The sequence below is a fragment of the Procambarus clarkii genome, chromosome 61 (assembly GCF_040958095.1).
Source record: "Procambarus clarkii isolate CNS0578487 chromosome 61, FALCON_Pclarkii_2.0, whole genome shotgun sequence".
In the NCBI taxonomy this organism is placed as follows: domain Eukaryota; kingdom Metazoa; phylum Arthropoda; class Malacostraca; order Decapoda; family Cambaridae; genus Procambarus; species Procambarus clarkii.
In genome coordinates, this window is record NC_091210.1 from 26,418,109 (window position 1) to 26,425,967 (window position 7,859).

Below are 7,859 nucleotides of genomic sequence, written 5' to 3' on the forward strand. Positions count from 1 at the left end.
CCCTTCTTGTTGTACTTCTCCTGAATGCAATGGTTCTAAATCCCTGATCTGTTCTAACACCAGGAAAGATCCTCCTATCTACGAACCAATTCCAAATAAACGTGCACCTCTTGATAACTTTACCAGCCCTCAGCTAAAATATTGTAGGACAAACTTACATTCCATTTCATATGAAAGGCGTAAACCCTTATCTTGTAATAATTCCATTCTCGCCTCACCAGGTGTTAGGAAACCTTTCGTCTTCCATGTTAACAACAGCAACACTGGCGATAGGAATACCCTGACACTATAGCGAGATGGGATCGTGCACTGCAGCTACTTCCGTCATAAAGGAGCCACTCAACATCCTAACCAGCGTACAACACAACGATCCATCAAATCTACAAGGTTACAATCACATCAACATCTCCTCGGACCTCAATATTCTTCGGTCTATGCAGCAGGCCCAGTTCTCAAACAGACTAGTACTTCGCTGGGTCCTGCAGCACCACATCAAAATCTCCTCGGACCTCAATATTCTTCGGTCCATGCAGCCGACCCAGTTCTTCAACAGACTCGTACTTCGCTGGGTCCTGCAGCACCACATCAACAACACCTCCTATCACAATCTCCTTCGGTTCCTATAGCAGACCCAGTTCTCCAACCAGCACTTGTTTCGCTAGGCCTTGCATCTGACAAACCATCTCCTCAACATCTTCTCGCATCACCATTCCCTTTGATCCATTAACCAGGCTCAGTTCTCCAACCGATTTGTACTTCACTGAGCCCTATAGCACTAAATTAACATCTTCTACAATCAACATCCTCTTCAGTTCCTGCAGCAGACCCAATTCTCCAATTAGCACCTGCTTCACAGGGCCTTGTACCTGCAGAACTACAATCTCAACATCTTCGTCATAGGCTCGGAAAACGTCGTCGCCAACGCTCTCTCCCGAGTCTGCGAGATGAAATCTCCCACTTCAACTCTCCACTCCACAGGAGCATCAGAGGCGATAGGAACATGCTTCTGAGAGAGCTGTTACGGTTAACACCTGCTTTGGCAAGGAGATCCTGCCTATTCAACAACATATCTGCATACTCCAGTATAAGAAATCAACATCAACAACAACAACAATACGTACTCAGAAGTCCGTGTCTAGACAAGACACCACCCCCCCCCCTCCATCCTCATGTACTCAAGACTATACACATCTACTGTTACTGTATAAGAACTACCTGTCTGGGGCCTAGCGTAACTCACCTTTCGACTAGCCCTCTACTGCTTTATTGAGACTGAAGGCGATAGTTGGCTTAGTGTAGATGGTTTAGTGTAGTGTGGCACATCAGCGCTTAGTGTAGATGGCACATCAGCGCCATGTACACTAAGTCTTGGTCCCCCAATGTAAGCGGCTCACCACCAGCCAGTCTTCAGAATACGCTTCGTGCTCTCAAGCACAAAGAGCTTGTAAGCGCTTATACAGTAACATGTACTGTAGCCTTCCCAGGACACAGTAGATGCGTACAGCTTTTTGTACTCAAGACACTTGGACAGCAGCTGTCGGGGGCCTAACGCCACTAGCTGATCGACCAGCCCTTTACTGCTTGTTTGAGACTGCCGGCGATAGTTACCTGCACATCAGCGCCCTCTACACTAAGCCTGGCCCGCCTATCTAAGTAGCTCACTTCGCAATTCGCCTCGTGCTCTCAAGCACAAAGCTCTTATACAGTAACATGTACTGTAGCCTTCCCAGGAAACAGTAGATGTGTACAGCATTTTGTATATTGTAATAATTTACACCTTTCTTTGTCATTAACGCAACTGTCACATGTTCATATTTCATTTGTATTGTGTATCACCAAGTAGAATATGGGAATTATTTTAATTGTTGTTAAAGTCATTTTTGATATATTAAATATTTAAAGATTTTAATTCATTTGGATTTGATCCCGCAGCTCTCACACCGTAAAGAGGTCAGTAGCAGTCTTATTTACTTTATTTTACTTTTTTTTATTTTATGTGATTGGCTTAACACTAGCCAGAATAGCCACTGCTCTATTCTTTCACATCAACGTCACATAAAAGTGAGATTGTCTTACCAGGAGTATTACTCATATATAAAAGTGGGGGCATGTCCTAGGAGTTCTGCTCAGGTAATGGGACTGGATACCGCCAGCCAAACACATGTCGGAGAATCTGGTAAATTCCATTAGAAGGTCCTTTGCAGCATCTCCAAACACGGGGTTCAGCATTTGTTTGAGGTACTGGGGTCTTAGGCCTGTGAAGCTCCCTTGCTGAACCTGTTGGGAAAGACATGGCTGCTTTATACACCTCAGATTCGTAAGTATGATTGATAGAAAATGAATGTCTGATCAGTAGATATCCCTCTGGTGTCGTTGGGGACTGAAATTTCGTGGAAAAGCCGCCCGAGTTTCAGTCCATTTAACAATCTGAGGCGAGAACTCAGAAGGAGGTTACCTCAGAACTGAGGTTAGTGCTCTTCCACCTGGTTGGCTCAGGTTTCGATTCTCTCATAGGGGAAGTGTTCTGTTTGTTAAAATTCCTTATGTGTTCATGAAAGTGTGTGGTATATTCATGATACGAGTTTTCACTAGTATATATGATTGACAGAAAATTATTGTCTAATCTGTAGCCATCTCTCTGGTATCGTTGGGACTGATATTTTTTATCAGTCCCAACGAAGTCTTTTTAACGATTTGAAATGTGACCTATTGGTTAATGCTCTGGCAAGCCACCTGGCTAGGGGAAGTGTTCTGTTTGTAAAAATTCCTTGCGCGATCATGCAAGTGTGTGGTATATTCAAGGCACGAGTTTTTCCTAATAAATATGATTTATAGAAAATGAGTGTCTGATCTGTAGGCATCCTTTTGGTTTCGTTGGGGACTGAGATTTTGTGGAAAAGCCGCTCGAGTTTCAGTCCTTTTTAACGATCTGAGGCATGACCTATTGGTTAGTGCTCTGGCCAGCCACCTGGGTGGCCCAGGTTTCGATTCTCTCATAAGGGTTCTGTTTGTTGAAATTCCTTGCACTTTAATGCAAGTGTGTGATATATATATATATATATATATATATATATATATATATATATATATATATATATATATCACATATTATTAAATATGACCGAAAAAGTAAGATTAATAATTCTAACACGAATTTTCTCGATCTTTCGTACGTTTCTTTTCACTGTTGATGGTAATTCAAAAATCAATTCTCCAAAATTCATTTTTATTTCTAGTCTGACGCAACACTTGAGCGCGTTTCGTAAAACTTATTACATTTTCAAAGACTTTAGCTTACACATACACAACTGAATAGAACTTACACATCTTCGATTTGTTTATATCTACATTTGAGTGAGGTAGATGGCGTGAGGTGGTATTAATAGGGTATTAAATTCCTAAACACAAGACAGAACACGAAACAATGGGTATTGAATGGAAGTGATTTGTAGAAAGCCTATTGGTCCATATTTCTTGATGCTTCTATATTGGAGCGGAGTCTTGAGGTAGATAGAATATAGTTGTGCATTAATTGGCTGTTGATTGCTGGTGTTGACTTCTTGATGTGTAGAGCCTCGCAGACATCAAGCCGCCTGCTATCGCTGTATCTATAGATGATAGATACAGCGATGATAGATACAGACAAAAATTAGAGGATACAACTGACGATTTACTATAAAACAAGAAAAACGGCCAGCCTACTCATGAGAAACTCTCCAGACACAAAGCAGAACGCTTTAAAAGAGACCAACGTCGTCTATGCCTTCAAATGCCCTCTTGGGGACTGTAAGCTCCAAAAAACCCAGTATATAGGCAAGACAACAACATCTCTTTCTAGGCGTTTAACGATGCATAAGCAACAGGGCCCCATTAAGGAACATATAATCTCTTCCCACAACCAAACCATCGCCAGAGAAATCCTAGTAAACAACACAGAAATCATCGATAGATACAGCGATAGCAGGCGGCTTGACGTCTGCGAGGCACTACACATCAAGAAGTCAACACCAGCAATCAACAGCCAATTAATGCAAAACTATATTCTACCCACCTCAAGACTCCGCTCTAATATAGAAGCATCAAGAAATATGGACCAATAGGCTTTCTACAATCACTTTCATTCAATACCCATTGTTTCGTGTTCTGTCTTGTGTTTAGGAATTTAATACCCTATTAATACCACCTCACCCCATCCATCTCACTCAAATGTAGATATAAACAAATCGAAGATGTGTAAGTTCTATTCAGTTGTGTATGTGTAAACTAAAGTCTTTGAAAATGTAATAAGTTTTACGAAACGCGCTCAAGTGTCGCGTCAGACTAGAAATAAAAATGAATTTTGGAGAATTGATTTTTGAATTACCACCAACAGTGAAAAGAAACGTACGAAAGATCGAGAAAATTCGTGTTAGAATTATTAATCTTACTTTTTCGGTCATATTTAATAATATATGTCTACAGGAAAGACTGCTACCAAAATATACTAATATATAAATATATATATATATATATATATATATATATATATATATATATATATATATATATATATATATATATATATATATATATATATATATATATGTCGTACCTAGTAGCCAGAACGCACTACTCAGCCTACTATGCAGGGCCCGATTTGCCTAATAAGCCAAGTTTTCCTAAATTAATATATTTTCTCAAATTTATTTCTTATGAAATGATAAATCTACCCATTTCATTATGTATGAGGTCAATTTTTTTTTATTGGAGTTAAAATTAACGTAGATATATGACCGAACCTAACCAACCCTACCTAACCTAACCTATCTTTATAGGTTAGGTAGCCGAAAAAGTTAGGTTAGGTTAGGTTAGGTTAGGTAGGTTAGGTAGTCGAAAAACAATTAATTCATGAAAACTTGGCTTATTAGGCAAATCGGGCCTTGCATAGTAGGCTGAGAAGTGCGTTCTGGCAACTAGGTACGACATATATATATGTATATATATATATTATATATATATATATATGTATATATATATATATATATATATATATATATATATATATATATATATATATATATATATATATATATATATATATATATATATGTCGTACCTAGTAGCCAGAACGCACTTCTCAGCCTACTATGCAAGGCCCGATTTCCCTAATAAGCCAAGTTTTCCTGAATTATTATATTTTCTTCAATTTTTTTCTTATGAAATGATAAAGCTACCCATTTCATTATGTATGAGGTCAATTTTTTTTATTGGAGTTAAAATTAACGTAGATATATGACCGAACCTAACAAACCCTACCTTACCTAACCTATCTTTATAGGTTAGGTTTATACATATTTATATATATATATATTATATATATATATATATATATATATATATATATATATATATATATATATATATATATATATATATATATATATATATATATTATTAAATATGACCGAAAAAGTAAGATTAATAATTCTAACACGAATTTTCTCAATCTTTCGTACATTTCTTTCCACTGTTATGTTCCTTGCGCCTTCAGCCTGAAGTCTCCAAAGGAATTTGTTGACTTACTGCGGGGCACACGGGCCACAGGGATAAGAGCCTCGTTGGACGTAGAATCGCTGTTTACCAACGGACCTGTGGACGAGACAATCGGGATGATAGCCGACAGAGTGTATCGTGATCCAGCCTGTACTCCTCTTGACATACCCGAAAACATTCTAAGGAAACTACTCCAAGCTTGTACTAAAGAGGCACCCTTCTTGAGCCCGGATGGGCACATGTATAAGCAAGTAGATGGGGTCGCCATGGGTTCTCCCCTAGGTGTCCTGTTTGCAAACTTCTACATGGGTACCATCGAGCAAAAAGTCTTAGTCGACATGAACTTGAAACCGGCCATATACTGCAGGTATGTTGACGACATTTTTACACAGGTACCTGATGTCAGACATCTGCAGGAGCTGAAGGAGGCATTTGAGCAGAGTTCTGTGCTGCGTTTCACTTACGAGATGGAAAAGGATGGGAAGCTGCCCTTTCTAGATGTAACAGTCATGGAAAAGAGCGGAGGTTTCCACACTGCAGTCTACACTAAGGAAACGAGCATAGGAATGTGCCTAAATGCCAACAGCGACTGCCCAGACAGGTACAAGAGGAGTGTTGTTAACGCATATGTCGACCGTGCTCTAAGCCACAGCTCAGAATGGAAGCAAGTCGACGAAGAACTCTGTAGGGTAAGGCAGGTCCTAGTCAACAACGGCTTCTCCAATGGTTTCGTCGAAGACATTATAAGAAGGAAAGTGAAACGCCATGCAACCTCTGAAGAGACAACTAACAAAACACCTATACCCCCTATTAGACTATTTTACAGGAACTTCTTTTCCACAGCTCATAAAACAGAGGAAAGGGTTCTGAAAGATATTGTTAATAGAAACGTTATCCCTACAGACAAAAATCAGAGGATACAACTGACGATTTACTATAAAACCAGAAAAACGGCCAGCCTACTCATGAGAAACTCTCCAGACACAAAGCAGAACGCTTTAAAAGAGACCAACGTCGTCTATGCCTTCTAATGCCCACTTGGGGACTGTAAGCTCCAAAAAAAACAGTATATAGGCAAGACAACAACATCTCTTTCTAGGCGTTTAACGATGCATAAACAACAGGGCTCCATTAAGGAACATATAATCTCTTCCCACAACCAAACCATCGCCAGAGAAATCCTAGTAAACAACACAGAAATCATCGATAGATACAGTGATAGCAGGCGGCTTGACGTTTGCGAGGCACTACACATTAAGAAGTCAACACCAGCAATCAACAGCCAATTAATGCACAACTATATTCTACCCACCTCAAGACTCCACTCCAATATAGAAGCATCAAGAAATATGGACCAATAGGCTTTCTACAATCACTTCCATTTCAATACCCATTGTTTCGTGTTCTGTCTTGTGTTGATGAAATTAATACCCTATTAATGCCACCTCTTGTTCTGTCTTGTGTTGATGAAATTTATTCCCTATTAATGCCACCTCACCCCATCCACCTCACTCAAATGTAGATATAAACAAAATCGGAGATGTTTAAGTTCTATTCAGTTGTGTATTTGTAAACTAAAGTCTTTGAAATGTAATAAGTTTTACGAAACGCGCTCGTGTCGCGTCAGACTAGAAATAAAAATGAATTTTGGAGAACTGATTTTTGAATTACCTCCAACATTGAAAAGAAATGTACGAAAGATCGAGAAAATTCGTGTTAGAATTATTAATCTTACTTTTTCGGTCATATTTAATAATATATGTCTACAGGAAAGACTGCTACCAAAATATACTAATATATATATATATATATATATATGACAATGTCAGACCACGGAGGAAAAATGAAACAGGAAATTTCCTTAAGTACTTTCGTATATTAAATACATCTTCAGAAGGTGATATCTTCACCTTCTGAAGATATATATATATATATATATATATATATATATATATATATATATAAATATATATATATATAAAAGTTTGTGAGGGTACCACCTCTGGTACCAATGTGGGGACCCATTGCCTCGGAGAAGAAAATAAAAAGTATTCAGAGGAGACCTTGTGGTTTCTCACTGAACACTAATATTATCTTCTCCTACCACCCCCATTCTTTTGTATGTACACATATATATTTACTTTATTTGAACTTTGTTACAAAAAAGGAGTTACATAAGGGTTACAAAGATGGTTATCATAGGTTGTCGAGTTCCTCCAGCTCCTCAGATGGCGGGCAGGAACCCTGGATGCAGTGCGCATTTCCCCTCTGTATCGCCACACTGAGGCGCTGGAAAAGAAAGCTTGCAGCTCTTGGGTCCCTTGTTG

The 7,859-nt window shown here is 38.8% G+C and overlaps 1 protein-coding gene across 2 annotated transcripts in view; it reads left to right on the plus strand.

The window, feature by feature from the left end:
• Positions 1-1,789, plus strand: part of LOC123751016 (uncharacterized) — an 86,142-nt gene extending 84,353 nt beyond the window's left edge. For both annotated transcript variants that reach the window (XM_069307764.1, XM_069307765.1), the window contains exon 10: positions 222-1,789. The gene's annotated coding sequence lies outside the window, so the exon portion shown is untranslated. The remainder of the gene's footprint in view (positions 1-221) is intronic.
• Positions 1,790-7,859: the final 6,070 nt, after the last annotated feature.